This window comes from Podarcis vaucheri, assembly GCF_965113315.1.
Source record: "Podarcis vaucheri genome assembly, chromosome: 11".
NCBI classification, from domain to species: Eukaryota; Metazoa; Chordata; class Lepidosauria; order Squamata; family Lacertidae; genus Podarcis; species Podarcis vaucheri.
The window spans coordinates 63,140,437-63,155,627 of NC_138749.1; the positions used below are offsets into that span (position 1 = coordinate 63,140,437).

Here is a 15,191-nt window from a genome sequence, read left to right on the forward strand (position 1 = left end):
AACTACCTTTCTTATACTAATGACGCATATTTAGGGCCATTACCAAGAAGCTGTCCTGGCTTCTTCAACAATGGAATCCAACATTAGATTGTAAGCCTGGCTGGATCCAGGAATTAGAATGGATTTGGGCATACAGCCTAACCCCCTGCCCCAATTCATAACAATATTGTAAATCACTTTGGGTTGCTTTACAGAAAGTGATTCATAAACAAACTACAAATTACAAGCCTTCGTTATCTTTCCCCCCTTTTTTTGGAGTGGGGTTATGCAAATACATTTCTGAGAAATTTCCCAAAAGTTATTTCTGTGTGATACAGTTTTAAAGGTGCAATGCACATAGAATGATAAAAAGGAACTCTTAAGCACTTAGATAACAGCAAAACCCTGCGCACATCTGCTCAGAAGTAAGTCTTCCTAAGAAAGTGTGTCTGCGATTATAGTCTGACTACTTTTATTTTATATATTTTGCCTTATCCAGGCAAAATAAGAGATGTGATATCCTGAATGAAGCTCCACATTTTTTAAATTTAGTTTTTAATGTGCAGTGCTTCTTCTTGTGTGATTTTTAAACTTTTGACCTCCAGTGATTATCAGATGAGCACCTTATCAGTACTCATAAATGTAATTGTATTGCTTTTCATATTGCCTACAAAATCATGCATGGTAATGCTTGCACCTTTTTATCTGCACCAAAGAACAAACACTTCTAGAAATGTCTTTTAGTGAGAGAGATGATTTTGTGTCATTATAGATCTACGACACAGAAATCTCCAAGTATCTCTTAAAACTGTCTTTTTGCACAGAGCTGGAATGATGACGTATTCTCAAAATAATACATTTTATCAAGAAGAGAGGAACAATTTTACATTAAAAGAATAGCAATTTCTCTGTTGAAGAAGATACCTCTCATTTTGCAGCCAGTGTGCATACTTCTTAAGGCTAAATGACATATGTAGCAATTCCTATGGACACTTTTTATATGGAAAAGCAGCTCTGAGAGGAGGCAGTTTAGAAGGGAGAATTAAAAGGGGAGATGGGGTGCATAGCCCCTCTCTCATTAATTCTCAGCTCTACCCCTCACAGACCAGCATTTTCTTATAGCTTTGTTACACACAGTGTCACAGGGCTGACAAGGAAAGACCAGTGGCAAGTCAGGTGGGGAAACCCAGAGGTCAGGGATGGATACAGAATCACTTGGATGTGGAATCCCTGGGTAATGACGGGTGGAACAGACCTGTCTGCAGTGCCAGATTTTGCTATTTGTCAGTCTGTCTGGGAGATGTATTCTGCCACTACATTTTCCATTTGGTGTAGACAACCTGGAGCCAGAGAACTCTCCCCCCACTTGCCAGGAATAAGTTTTATCATTCATATTGGTAGGTTATATTTTTATCATATAGTTTTAGTGTGTTGTTGCCTTACTCCCAAGTTCAAAGAATGATGCCAGTTAAGAACTGAAATAAAACAGGAATGTTCCATAGTATTGTGATGGCAGTGACCAAGGACCAGGTGATGCCTGTAGTAGATATCAGCAGGAGCCTGGTTGTGGTTATGGGATTCCAGCCACTTGTTGGCATGGGAAACTGATGTTTATTCCTTGTAGATATCTGGAATTAACCCAAGGACAACCAAGGCACTTTTATTTTTATCATTTTGGACTCAAAAATTGGTTATATTTATACTGTCAAGGCTCATGCTAAGGAACCCTGCATTAAAACAAGCTTGCATTGCAATCCTATGTATCTTTACTCAAAAATAAACTGCACTGAGTTCAGTGGGAATTGCTCCCAGTCCCAGGTAAGTGTGCTTGGGATTTCAGCCTTAAGAGCAATTAAATTAAATGTGCAGAAGATACTGTACTAGTCAGACTGCGTTAAGAGATTGCATAAATTGACGGCTTGAGTTGAGGCAAAATTCATTCCCTCTGCGTATTTAACTTTTCCCCCCACCTGGCTTATTATTATGACAAAGAGATGATCTCCCAACCCCAAAAATCAATAAGAACTTTCTTACTGACATCAGTGAGGAAAAGATCAAGCCCAAATGCCACATTCAAATAAGCTTTACCCTTCACTGCAGCTGTGCTGTTGGGACAGCTGGCAGTACTTCCTTATTCTGAAATGTGAAGACAGATCAAAGACCGACCAATCCATCTTCAGCTTAGTTCACAGCACCATCGACAACTGTTTATTTGACCCCATTGGCCTAACTCTTCCAGGACCATGTGGAGAACAGCTGCTTCTGTGCCACATATTTGACACTGAGGGACATTTCACGAGGAAGAGCCACTGCAGCAGTTGAAACTCAACACTCTCGGAAATTGACTTACCAGGCAGCAAAATACCACTTGTTTTCTCCAGCAAAATATCTTATGTTCTTCCTTGTTTTTATATGAATATTATCACAAAGCAATATTAGTGCGAAGTATCAAGGTGCAGAAAAGTCAATATTAAGCACATGTTTCTACACACATTGTATTTTTCTCTCAAGTATTCCCACCTGCAGGCCCATGCAGAGGGCAGGGGCAGCTGGGTACACAAGCACCATCTCTGCGGAGCCATGGGTGCCCAGGCACCCACAAAAATTTCCCTAAGGGGACTGGCTCCGGCAGGCCCTCCCCTGTCTGCATCGGGCTCTGGCAGGGCCTCCTGTTGCAGCAGCAGGCTCTGGCGGAGGCCATTGCAGCAGAGGGAGGGCCTGACAGAGTTCCTCCTAGCGTGTGACCCACAGGCATGTCACAGGCATGTGCCAGCCACCTACAATGTTGGGTGGAACCCAGTGCGCCAGGCTGGGTACGCTTGCCCCAGTCCTCAGAGGGCTAAGGCAACTGGGGGCCCTTGCCAGGGGCCTGCCAGACATACGCTGTCTTGCCAAGAATGCCCCATGCCTCCTGTCTTGGGCCTGGTCACACCCACAACATACATTTTGAGCACATGGCTTCCTCCAATAAACCCTGGGAACTGGTGATTATCCTTCACAGAGATATAATTTCCTATACCCTTACAAACTATAGTTCCCAGGATTCTTTGGAAGAAGCTATGTACTTAAAATGGCTTTAAATGCATGGTGCGGATGTGACCCCCCTTCCAATACATGCACTCGGAGAAGGACCAATGCCTCTGGCTATAGGACATGTTGAAGCACATACTGTTCATTACCATCCAGCTATTCTGAGTTAAGAAAGGATCTCTAGTTTTTAAAAGACAGGCTGGGAAAGATTTCTGCCTGAGACCCTGGAAAATGGCTGTCATTTGGAATGGACAGATCCAGGCTAGATGAGCCAATGGTCTGATTCAGTATAAGTCAGCTTCAGATGGATACCAGCACTGAAGAAAGGGAAGGGAGGGATGGGAGGAGAAGAAAGGAGCAGAAGGACTGGGGAAATGGGGGGGGGAGGCTGGGCTGAGAGGAAAAAGGGAGAGTGCAAGGGAGGATGGAAGTGGAAATGGCAGCTTCCCTCCTTCCTGCCCCAGAAATCCCCACCCCCTGCCTGTGTAATTTTATGAGCCCTCATCTTACAGGCTTATCAGACGGTGCCCCTCCAGAGTGCTGGATTTATAGTTCATTAACTGAAGTTGAGGATGGAGCAGTCAGCCAATGCTGCTCTTCTTCCCATGATGTAGCTATACATCAATGCTCTCTGCATTCATGGCTCAAGCCTGAAATCGCCTCTTTCTTGACAGACCTTGAGCTTCTGGCCATTATTTTTATATTTTGTTGCTCAGCCATGCATAAAAGAAGATAAACTTTGTTAAAAAGAAGCCCTAGCGTCAGCAAGCTTTTCCCCAAGCTGGCCTTAGTGGCTAATAGAAAACTACCAGCCAGAAACTCAAACCATGGAGGAAAGAGACATTGACGCAACGCAGATATGGCCTGCCTTGCAACTAATAGGAGTTAAAACCAGAGGTGGTAGAGGGGTAAACTTCAACTTCCCTCATTGTTTTTTTACCTTTTATTCTAAAATTTAGGAGACGGAACCCCCACCTCCACACGCAGATGCAAAACAAGCTGGTTTCCCCCACACAGTTAATTTGGGAAAACTCACCTGAATGCACCTTGCCTTTGTTGATCCTGGGAAATAGCGCAGAATAAGGAGGTGATTAAGTGATGAATTGGTGCAGCAATAAAATTGCCGGCACATTTGCAAAGCTTAGCAGGGTCCAGTATGGTTTCAAATTGGATGGAAGACCACATGTTGACGTTCCTGCATTGAAGGGGGTTAGAATAGATGACCCTTATAGTTACTTCCAACTCTACAATTCTGTTATTCTAAAATTCTAATTGAACTGGACTCTACAACACTATATATGTTTAGAATTTGACCTGACATTTTTTTTAGCTTCCAACACTGCTCTTCATATTATACTTTTTACAAACTTCTGCATGGCATTTTCCTCATGAAGTCTATGGCGTTCTATTTGAATGGGCTGTGATGTTCCAAGCCAGCTTCCTGTAGTGAGTGCCAATCTGTCTGAAATCTAGCAGCCCCACTTCCCCCCCCCAGGCTCCTTTTCCCATCCGTTGATGTGAAAAATACTGCATATGAACCCAATTTATCCATCTTGCACAAGAAAGATGTAGTAGCAATGCTATAAATTCTGTCGGCATAGTTCTCAGCTGGTAAGGTGAATTGATTTTCCATTTGCCTGTCTTGGAGAGCTTATTTCCTTGAAAAGACACAAGTCTGGTTGCAACCATGGAAAGCAGTAAATAAGGTGGGGGGGGGGGCTTCTTTCATTCTTGTTATATGGCTGGATCAGTTTCTGTGACAAGATTCTATTATATGTGTGCGCAGTGGGGAGAGTATACAGAGCTTAAACATTACACAGAGAGTTTGGATATTGCCAGCAGTGCAAAAGTATCTGCTATCTATTGAACTAAATTTGCAGAGTAATGTCCTACGTTGGTCATACTCAGAGAAGACCCATTGTAATCAGTGAACAAGGAACGTCTCTTTATTTCAAGGGGCCCCAGATTCCCCGATGTAAAGTGTATGTAAGGTTATAATGGACCTTGCAGCCCCTGACAACAAAAGTAAGAATTTTAATAATTTCCTAAACCCTGAGTAACTTGCACACCACTCTGTCTGATCTTGCACTGCTCCCTTTTCAAGAGCTTGCTGGAAGTTCAACAAGCATGAGGCAAACCACCATCACAATTTGCTTGCTGCATCACTAAGGCTGCACTCCTGTATTCACTTACCTGGGAGTAAGCTCCATTGAACTCAATGGGGCTTACTTCTGAGCAGAATTTAATTTAAAGCTGAAACCATATTGTACTATTTTAACATGCCACAGGAGTACAAATAGACAAAACTGAAATAAAACAACTTTTGCAGATTATCAAAAGGTGAGATTTAAATGTTGCTATTAGTGACCTCTAGTGTTTGGAACAAGACTCTCCAGACTACAACCAACATTAAGAATTATATTTTCCTATGTGGGATCGGAAATAAGGAATGCACTGACTTTGATACAAGTTGTTGGCTGTGGATGTAGAATTTTATGTGCTGTTTTTTACTGACTGCTTCATTTGACTTTATTTTAATTGTATTTGCTTCATTTGACTTTATTTTAGTTGTATTTGTATATTGCATTGTGTGATGCTACTATGCACTGCCTTGAAATGCCAGCATAACAGGTAGTAAATAAATAGCTTAATAGATAATAATAATAAAAACTCATGCAGTATAAAACCTTATAAAAATCTTGACTAGTTCAGTACTTAACTTGACAGTAGCAGTTGGGGCTGCCATATAGCTTTGAGATTGCTTCCCTAAACGGCCTCGGTCCAGTAGACCTGAAGGAGCGTCTCCACCCCTATCATTCTGCCCGGATGCTGAGGTCCAGCGCCGGGGGCCTTCTGGCGGTTCCCTCATTGGGAGGAGTGAGGTTACAGGGAAACAGGCAGAGGGCCTTCTCAGTAGTGGCACCTGTCCCGTGGAACGCCCTCCCATCAGATGTCAGGGAAATAAGCAGCTATCTTATCTTTAAAAGACATCTGAAGGCAGCCCTGCTTAGGGAAGCTTTTAATAGACTTTTTAAAATAGACTATTGTATTTTACTATTTTGCTTTGGAGTCACCCCTTGCCCATCTCCCTTGGTCCGTCCTCACCCACTCATGGTGCCCCTGAGCTGCCTGCTGCCTGCGCTGGGGTGGGGATCCCCGCGGAAGACAGAGCCTTCATGGGGGCGCCTGGATGGGCCCCCTCCGAATTTTGCACTCAGGGCCAAGGTCCGTTGGACTCCCCCACACTACGCCATTGTGTTGCGGGAAGCAATTTATTAAGTTGTGGGTTGACATAGCAGCCGGCACAGCGATTTCTTCAAGTAGCTCTTTATTAAGGTAAGCTGGAACAGAACTGACTGTGTACAGCTCAGCCGGCCTGTATTTATAGGCAGCCGGCTGTCAACATTGTAACCACCACAGCCCAGAGTTCCCGCCTAAAATAACTGCCGCGGACCTGAGTGAAAACTATCTACAGACCTGAGTGAAAACTATATACAGTATCCCCCTGTTGGCCCAGGGTGAAACTACACTACATAACACCCCTCCCCACCGAGATAAGGCGTTAGTTACAATCGTAATGGTTTCCTTATATACAGCACTACGCGTAATGGTTCAATTAGGCACAAAAGCATATCGGTTACATTTCCCATACTTAGACCAACAGTGATACCTGTCCAACAACATAGTCCTTTAAATAAGTTGGGCGCTTGGAAACTCTGCCAGACCGCCGGGGACTGGTAGCCAAGTCCGGAGGGCCACACAGTTCTCGCTGAGGCTGTGGTGCGACCCTAGGTGGCGTTGGAACCAACTCCCCTGGATCTGCTGCTGTGGGTGGAGCCTCCGCAAGTGGAGTGGTCTGAGTCTGTTCTGAAACGGCTTGGTTCGGCTCCACGCTGGCAGTTTGCGAGGGAGGTGTAGGTGGGGCCTCGCCATCTGTACGTGTCTCTTCTGGAGCCGCAAGCGCAGTTGGGGGCACCTCGGTAGTGTCCAAGTCGCCAACCCTGCGCCTAAGCTGGTCTATGTGCCGTCGCCACAAACGTCCGTCTTCGAGTGCCACCTGGTACGAGCGAGGTCCAGTGACTCCCACTACTGTGGCTGGCACCCAAGGGATGTCCCCCACATAGTTCCGGGCAAAGACCTGGTTTCCTGGGACAAATGACCGTGGTGCGTTGGCACAGCCTGGGGGTTCAGCCACGGCAAAGTCTGGGTGTAGCCGGTCGAGCGGTGACCTGAGGCGGCGGCCCATAAGCAGTTCAGCAGGACTCCTCCCTGTGGCCGCATGAGGGGTGATGTGTTGCACGAACAAGTATTCGGCGACCCGCTCATGCCAGTCTCCCCGGTCCAGGCGCGCCAGTGCCTCTTTTGTCGAGCGCACCATTCTTTCCGCTTGCCCATTGCTGGATGGATGAAAAGGTGCCGTTAGGGCATGGCGGATGCCCAGTCCCAAAAGATACCGCTCAAACGTGCCTGACGTGAACTGCGGTCCGTTGTCAGAGACAAGGACATCAGGACACCCATGCGTTGCAAACAGGCCTCACAGCACCCGGATGACAGCTTCGGTAGTGGTGGAGGGCATCAGGGCGACCTCCAGCCATTTGGAATAGGCGTCCACCACTACCATAAAGGTCCGGCCGTGAAAGGGGCCAGCCAGATCGATGTGCACCCTCGACCAGGGTGTCTTTGGCGTCTCCCAGGTGTGTCCCTTAGCTGCCGGTGGTGCAGGCCTCGACTCTTGGCACGCTTGACAGGCGGACACCCAGGCAGTGATGGCATCGTCCATATTAGGCCACCAGACGTAACACCGAGCCAACGCCTTCATTTTGACAATTCCCGGGTGGCCAACGTGCAGAGCCTCCAGGACGCGCTGACGGAGTCCCTGGGGAATCACGATGCGGTCTCCCCACAGCAGACAGCCGCGATGAGCTGAGAGTTCATGTTGTCTGGTTGCGAAGGGCTGGAACTCCGATGCAAAAGGCCCTTGTGGCCACCCCCTCCACACCCAGTTGAGCACCCGGCTGATGGTGCGATCCTGGGCAGACGCGGAGGCCACAGTGGCAGCCGATACAGGCGCTGCCGGAAGATCCTCAATCAGAAGGAGCGATGAAGCTGGAGCCGGGTCTTCCACAAATGCTGGAAGAGGGCAACGGCTGAGGGCGTCGGCATGGCCCATCGATTTCCCCGGGCGATGGATGAGCCGGTAGTGGTAGGCAGCCAGGAAAACAGTCCATCGCAGCATGCGTGGTGAGAGGACCGGTGGAGTTGGACGATCACCGGCGAGGAGGCCCAGGAGTGGCTTGTGGTCAGTGATGAGGTCAAAGGTCCTGCCATAGAGGTATTCATGGAACCTCTTCACTCCAGCCACAAGTGCCAATGCCTCCTTGTCGAGCTGGCTGTAATTCCGTTCCGTCGGAGATAGTGTCCTGGAAAAGTAGGCGAGCGGTGCTTCTCTTCCATCTGGAAAACGGTGACTAAGGACAGCACCGATGCCAAAAGGTGAGGCGTTGCAGGCAAGGACCAGCGGCCTGGATTCACTGTACTGTACCAGCACACTGTCTGAAGAAAGGAGAGCCTTGACCGCGTTGAAGGCCGCCGTCTCCCGATGACCCCAGGCCCAAGGCGTCTTAGTGCTAAGGAGTCGGTGAAGAGGCTCAGCCACTGTGGCTTTGTGGGGCAGGAACATGTTATAAAAGTTCAGCAGCCCCAGGAATGCCTGCAATTCCGTTTTGTTCTTTGGGGTGGGGGCCTGCTGGATAGCGCGGATCTTGGATGTGGTTGGATGAAGGCCGGAGGCATCGATAAGATAGCCCAGGAACTCTACCTGTGGAACGGCAATCTGGCACTTCTCCCTCTTTACCTTGAGCCCGGCCTCCTGGAACCTGGTCAGCACGGCACGGAGGCGCTCGAACAGCTGCTGGTGTGAGTCTGCAGACACCAAGACGTCATCAAAATATGGTACCACGCCAGGAAGCCCTTGCAGGAGACGCTCCATAAGGCTTTGGAAGATGCCAGGAGCCACACTCACCCCAAACTGCAACCGGCGGCAACGGAATGCCCCCCGGTGGGTGACGATCGTCTGGGCTTCAGCAGTGGCATCATCGACTGGCAGTTGTTGATAGGCTTGGGCAAGGTCCAGCTTAGCGAAGACCTTACCCTCACCCAGGGAATGCAGCAGGTGTTGGACAACAGGAACCGGATAAGCGTGCTGCGGAAGTGCCTTGTTGATCGTGCACTTGTAGTCAGCGCAGATTCTCACCGACCCATCTGGCTTGACAGGCGTGACGATGGGGGTTTCCCACTTTGCGTGGTCAACCGGCTCCAAAACTCCTTGGGCGATCAGTTTGTCCAGTTGTTCGTCCACCTTAGCCTTGAGCGCAAAGGGAACCCGGCGTGGCTTTAGCTTGATGGGGGCGACTTGTGGATCAAGGCTAAAGGAGATGGGCGTACCTGTATATTGTCCCAAGGTGCCGTCAAAAACCTCGGCAAAGTCTTTGACCAGACCCTCAGTCTCTGCGTTAGAGATGCAGTTGATGCCGGTGACTTCCAGGCCGAGGGCATCAAACCAGTCTAGCCCTAAGAGGCTTGGCCGCTGACCTTCGACCACCACCAACCGGAGCAGGCCCGAAAAATCCTTGAAGGCGATCCGGAACCAGCCAACGCCTACCACGGGAACGTCGTTTCCCTGGTAGTCTCTCAGGTGTACGCGGTGAGAGTCGAGTTGCCTTTTGGACACTCTGGGTACCAGTCTTTTGATGGTGCTCCATGACACGATGGACAGGGCAGACCCGGTGTCGATCTCCATGTCACATGGAGCTCCTTCAATGAGCACCGTGACGTTCAGCTTGCATCGCGTAGGCGAGTTGGTTTGGCCAATCGTGGTTCCAGACGGGCAGCGGCAGTTGGTGAGAGCGAAACAACTTTCCTTGGCAGACTGGAGTGAAGACTTGAACTTGCGAGTCGATGAAGGGGGGGTGTCAGACGGAGCCGATCGGCAGACCTTAGCGATGTGGCCCCTTCTGGAACACTTCCTACAGATGGCGTCTCTGAATCGACACTTGGCACGGGAATGGTTGCCTCCGCAGCCAGCACATTCCGGTTGGCCCTTGGACTTCTGTTGGAACTTCCTGCGCTCCCGCTTTGTCTGGTGCACGTCATCGTCTTCACTGGAGGATGCCTCATCACTGCTGGCCTCTTCATGATGCACCGGAACTGGCTCCCTAGCAAGACGCGGGCTGCTGGACTTGCGGATCTCCTGGGCGGAGCGTTCAGCAGCTTCTGAGGCCACAGCCTCCTCAATGGCTTTCTGTAGCGTGAGGTCTGGCTTGGCTAGGAGACGTCGTTGCAGATGGATGTCCCGGACCCCGCAGACGATTCGATCCATCAGGGCATCGTCTAAGTCTCGGAACTCACAGTGCATTGCAGCCTGTCGCAGGGCGGTGGTGTAGTTGTTGATTGACTCCCCCTCTGCCTGGTTCCGGTGGTAGAACGCATGGCGGGCAGCAATCTTGGACGGCTTCGGTGCGTAGTGGTTGCGGAGCTGCTCTTGGATCGTGTCCCATGGTGTTGCCTGGACTGCTTCAGGCGCAACCAATGCTCGGGCCGTCTCAAACACCTCAGGCCCACAGAGGCTGAGGAATAGGCCCCGCTTCCGATCCGTTGATACTGCTGTCAGCTCGTTGGCTTGGAGGTAGCAGTCGAACCGAGCGAGGTAGGAGTCCCATGATTCAGAGGCTGGCGCAAACGGCGGTAGAGGCACAAGTGAAGCCATGATTCCGATGCCAACGTGAAGGGCGATAGATGGAACACAGCGCTCTAGCCAGAACAGTCAGCTCTGAATTGGTTCTGCCCAGTGATTTCGCTCAGTGATTTCGCTCAGTGATTTCGCTCAGTGATTCAGCTTAGTTCAGAGGCTGGCCGCATCTGGCTGTGCTCTGATGTCCATCTATCCCATCCTCGTCGCCAGTATTAAGTTGTGGGTTGACATAGCAGCCGGCACAGCGATTTCTTCAAGTAGCTCTTTATTAAGGTAAGCTGGAACAGAACTGACTGTGAACAGCTCAGCCGGCCTGTATTTATAGGCAGCCGGCTGTCAACATTGTAACCACCACAGCCCAGAGTTCCCGCCTAAAATAACTGCCGCGGACCTGAGTGAAAACTATCTACAGACCTGAGTGAAAACTATATACAGTATCCCCCTGTTGGCCCAGGGTGAAACTACACTACATAACACAATTCTTAGCCTACACTTTCCAGTGTACTTTCCTATCACTTTCATGACCTCAGAAAGACTGTTGCCTTTTAAAAAAGCAGGCTTGTTGTGCAAGAGCTCCAAAACCACTTTAGTTGTCCCAGCTGAATTTGCTGGTGTGCTGTTGAACCCCACCCACAAAATAGCAACATTCTGGAAGCATCCTGAGGTAAACTGTCAGGATCGTATCTGACATAGACCAGAGAGACCTATTTTCGAGGAAAAGTCTTCAAGGCCTCACAGAAAACCCCACTTCAGCTGAAGACCTGGAGGAACCACCATAGTCTCCAGCCTGAAGAAGCCCATTGGAAGGATGTCTCCCTTGGCTCCTCCAACGAATCCCTCCAACAAATCCCTTGGTGCCCCATGATCTCCCACAGGCCTCTGGACTGAACGTGGCCGTGGGCATGACAAGACAGCCAGCGTTGCCCAGAGCAGTGCCCGTTGGACTGCCGGGAGCCGCTTTTGCTAGGGGTCTACTTGGGAAGAAGGGTCTAAAGAGGATGCAAGCTATGAGCCAGGACAGGAGGAGGCAAAGGAGGAGATGGCCGGAACTAGAGAAGTCTCTCTGTCTCCTTGAGGCCTTTGCTGAGTTAACAGCTCCATTTTGACCTCATTCAGCTCCTGCCTCCAGCTGAGGTACTGGCAGTGCCATGGCCATAAAGTAGCTTTTCTATTTAAGGAATTGACAAAAGATGAGCTATATGCTGCTGTTTTTCAGCGACCTCCAGTGGCTGAAAGAAGCATCTGCCAACTACCAAAATTAAGAATCATATTTTCCCCAGAAAATATGTTAAACTAAAATGATAGAACTGAATAATGCTATTGACCAGAACACTAAAAGGCCATCATATATGTGACCACTCATCATAATTTATTACAGTCAAAGACCAGCTCGAAAAGCACAACTGGGACAGCTTTCACACGAATAAAATATACATTTAAAGCAGTATACAACAGCTTAAAGATTAAAATCTAAGATAAGCACATATACACATAAAGACCTAAAAATTTGGGCTACCATACAAATTGGCCCTGACACCCTGGAGGCTGACTTCGACTGTTTTCCTAGTGAAAGAATGTGTTTTGGGGGGTGGTCTGCGCCTGCAAATCTGCGTGCAGAATCTGGCGACCATCCAGGTGGTCTTGTGGTCTTTGCCTAAGAGGAGAAAATTGAGTTTAGATTTATCCGGAAGGTCAGCAAGCCTCACCAGCTGGGGGTCAATGATATCGCTGCGTGCCTCGTCATAAAAGGGACATCTAAAGAATAAATGTTTGGGGCCTCCTATTTCCCCTAATGGGCAGGCGCAAAGTCTCTGAGCATATGGGACTTTTCCAAATGCTCCTTCCAAAACCGGTGAGGGCAAGGCCCAGCTTCCGGCTAAAGGCCCTTCTCATGTTTCTTGATAGGAGAAAATAGAGGCATGCTGCCAGGGCCGCAACATACCTCTCATTTTCTATGATTATACAATTGGGGGGCCTCAAGCAGCCCTGTTGTCTCTCTGGGTCCATGATTCTTTGCTTGACCACAGGCCCAAGTTTAGAAGGGCTTGTGGAGCAAAGCCCAATTTCTGGAGAGTGTTCAGAACTGCTGTCTGCCAGCCAGACTTGAACCGGTCGCATAGAATCAGTGGGGCTATTCCTCAGGGTAGCAATTTCAGTGTCAGCCGATTATAGATTGATGTTAAACTAATATAAGCCTCTACTCTCATCATCCCTGTTTCTAATCTGACCCATGCATTTGAAAAGCATCTGGGGACTTTGTTATGTACTGAAGTTCTCACCCTGGGCCAGCAGGAGGATACTGTAGATAATTATGCAAATAAGGGATTGAAAGTGACGTTCAGTGATTGGATAGTTTTAGAAAGTTGTTACAGTTACGTTGTACTGGAGCTCTATATAAGCAGGCTGGCTGAACCCTTCAGTTTAGTTCTGTCCTGGCCTGTGAATAAGCAAGAGCTGTTTGAAGAATTGCTGAGTCGTCTGATATGTTCACCCACAACTTAACAGACTTATAGGAGGGCTCTGAGGAGTTTGGATTGAACTCTCTCAGGGGGAGTGAAGGAAGAGGATGGCGGGCCCAAGAAGGATCCATAAAGGAGCTGTGCCAACATTTTGGCCTTATATAGTTTAAGGGCCGTGGGGACGAAAAAGCCTCCTTAAGTTCTAAAGAATTTAAGGTTACAGTTTGCAGATCTTTTCCCAACACTCCTGATGGAATTTATATGGATTTTGTTGGATCCTGAGGCCTGGACCGTCTTTCCTAGATACTTGTGTCTCGAAACTTGTTCTAATTTGTGACCTTGAAGTTGCCAGCTTCTGGGCTTTGGTTTTCCCCAAAAGCGAGAATCTTGGTCTTCTGATAATTTATTTTAAGGCATTCTTCTGAGCCCTACAGCGGTTCTAGAGAGTATTATTACTGCATCATCTGTGTATAGCAGAACTGTGATGTGCTGATTTGCTATCTTCGGGGGATGGGGTTCAGGGTTATTGAGAGTACTTACTAGGCTATTTAGATAGAAATTAAATAGTAAGGGGGCCCAAAGTGACCCTTGCCGTACTCCCTTAAAGGTTCTAATGGGGTCTGTTAGGTGCCCTAAGCGGCTACATCTGACTCTAAGGGCCGTGTTTGAGTGAATGGCCTGTATTAAGTACAATAGCCTTCTATCAATGGTAGTGGCCCGAAGTCTGTCCCATAGTCTGGTTCTCGGGACTGTGTCAAAGGCTGCTTTTAGATCTACAAAAGCGGCAAAGAGTGAAGCCTGCCCCCCTGATTTGTATTTTTCTATCAGATGTTGTAATGTTAAACAGTGGTCTATCGTGGACCTGCCGGGTCTGAAGCCCGCTTAATTCTACTGCCAGAATGTCTTTGTTTTCTAGCCACTCTTTGAACTTTTCAAGTAAATGCTTTGTATAAAGTTTGCTTATCACACTTAATAAGCTGATCGGCCTATAATTCGCTGGATCCCTTCTGTTGTCCTTTTTATAGAATGGAACCACTATGGCTGTTCCCCAACCCCTGGGAAGTGGCCAATATCATCTACATGGGTAGAAAGGGTGGCTAGAAAAGGAGCCCACAGTCCGCCTGTGATTTTATCATTTCTGGAAGGATACCATCTGGGCCAGGGGCTTTGGCCATTTTCAGTTGGTTTGTGTATGATTTCACTTCTGTTGCCAATACTGCCGGCCATTTAGCCAGCTGCTGTATTTCCTGCTCCTGGATGGGATGTTCAACGTCCTCATACGTAGATTGGAAAAAGGTGACCCATCTTTCAGGTGGAATATGTGAGGATAAGGGGGAGGAAGCTTTATGCGAGCCAGACGTAACCAGTTTCCAAAATAATGTCTGGTTTTTTGCTTTTGCCGCAATAATTAGTTCTGACCAGCACTTTCTGCTATAAACGTTCTTTTGGCAGGTTATCAGGTCTTTGTATTCTTTTTTTAGGGCACGAACAGAGAGATACGCTTGCTGCCTAGCATGGTTATCAGATGTCAGGGCGGCCTTATAAGCGTTTTGCAAGGCTTTCTTGGCCTGCAAACAGGTGTGATCAAACCAGGGTTTATTTACTGTTATAGGTTTAGATGGCGTCTTCTCTGAGGTGTTAAAGAGGTGGGGTTTTAAATGATGGAGCAGGCGCTCGTATTCAAAAAGTGGGTCCTCTGGGTTAGAATTGTTCCCAGAGCCATTTGAGTGTGCACAGATTTTCAGAAGCTGAAATCTCTTTAGGATTTTGTTGTAAAGTGTGGGGGTCTATTTGACCCGCCATCCAGGGTGCTCTAAAGCAGTAATCTCTGTGGGGTATACTGTTTTAAGAAAGATTGTCTTGCTTTTGAGGGATACCTGAAGGTATAAGGGGAAGTGATCCCCCTCTACATATGGAAGGACTTGTAATCACACAGTTTTTGCTAGTAATTCGCTATCAAACAGCATGTAGTC

The 15,191-nt window shown here is 48.1% G+C and overlaps 2 long non-coding RNA genes across 2 annotated transcripts; both read right to left on the minus strand.

Annotated features, from left to right (window-relative positions):
- Positions 1 to 1,093: 1,093 nt before the first annotated feature.
- LOC309514567 lies at positions 1,094 to 11,990 on the minus strand. The gene is made up of 3 exons (XR_014212068.1): positions 11,285 to 11,990; positions 4,046 to 4,204; positions 1,094 to 1,607 (listed from the first exon to the last, which is right to left on the minus strand). It is a non-coding gene; the product is annotated as an uncharacterized lncRNA (long non-coding RNA).
- A 119-nt stretch (positions 11,991 to 12,109) lies between these two features.
- Positions 12,110 to 13,010, minus strand: LOC309514566. Its single transcript, XR_014212067.1, has 2 exons — positions 12,702 to 13,010; positions 12,110 to 12,413 (listed from the first exon to the last, which is right to left on the minus strand). It is a non-coding gene; the product is annotated as an uncharacterized lncRNA (long non-coding RNA).
- Positions 13,011 to 15,191: the final 2,181 nt, after the last annotated feature.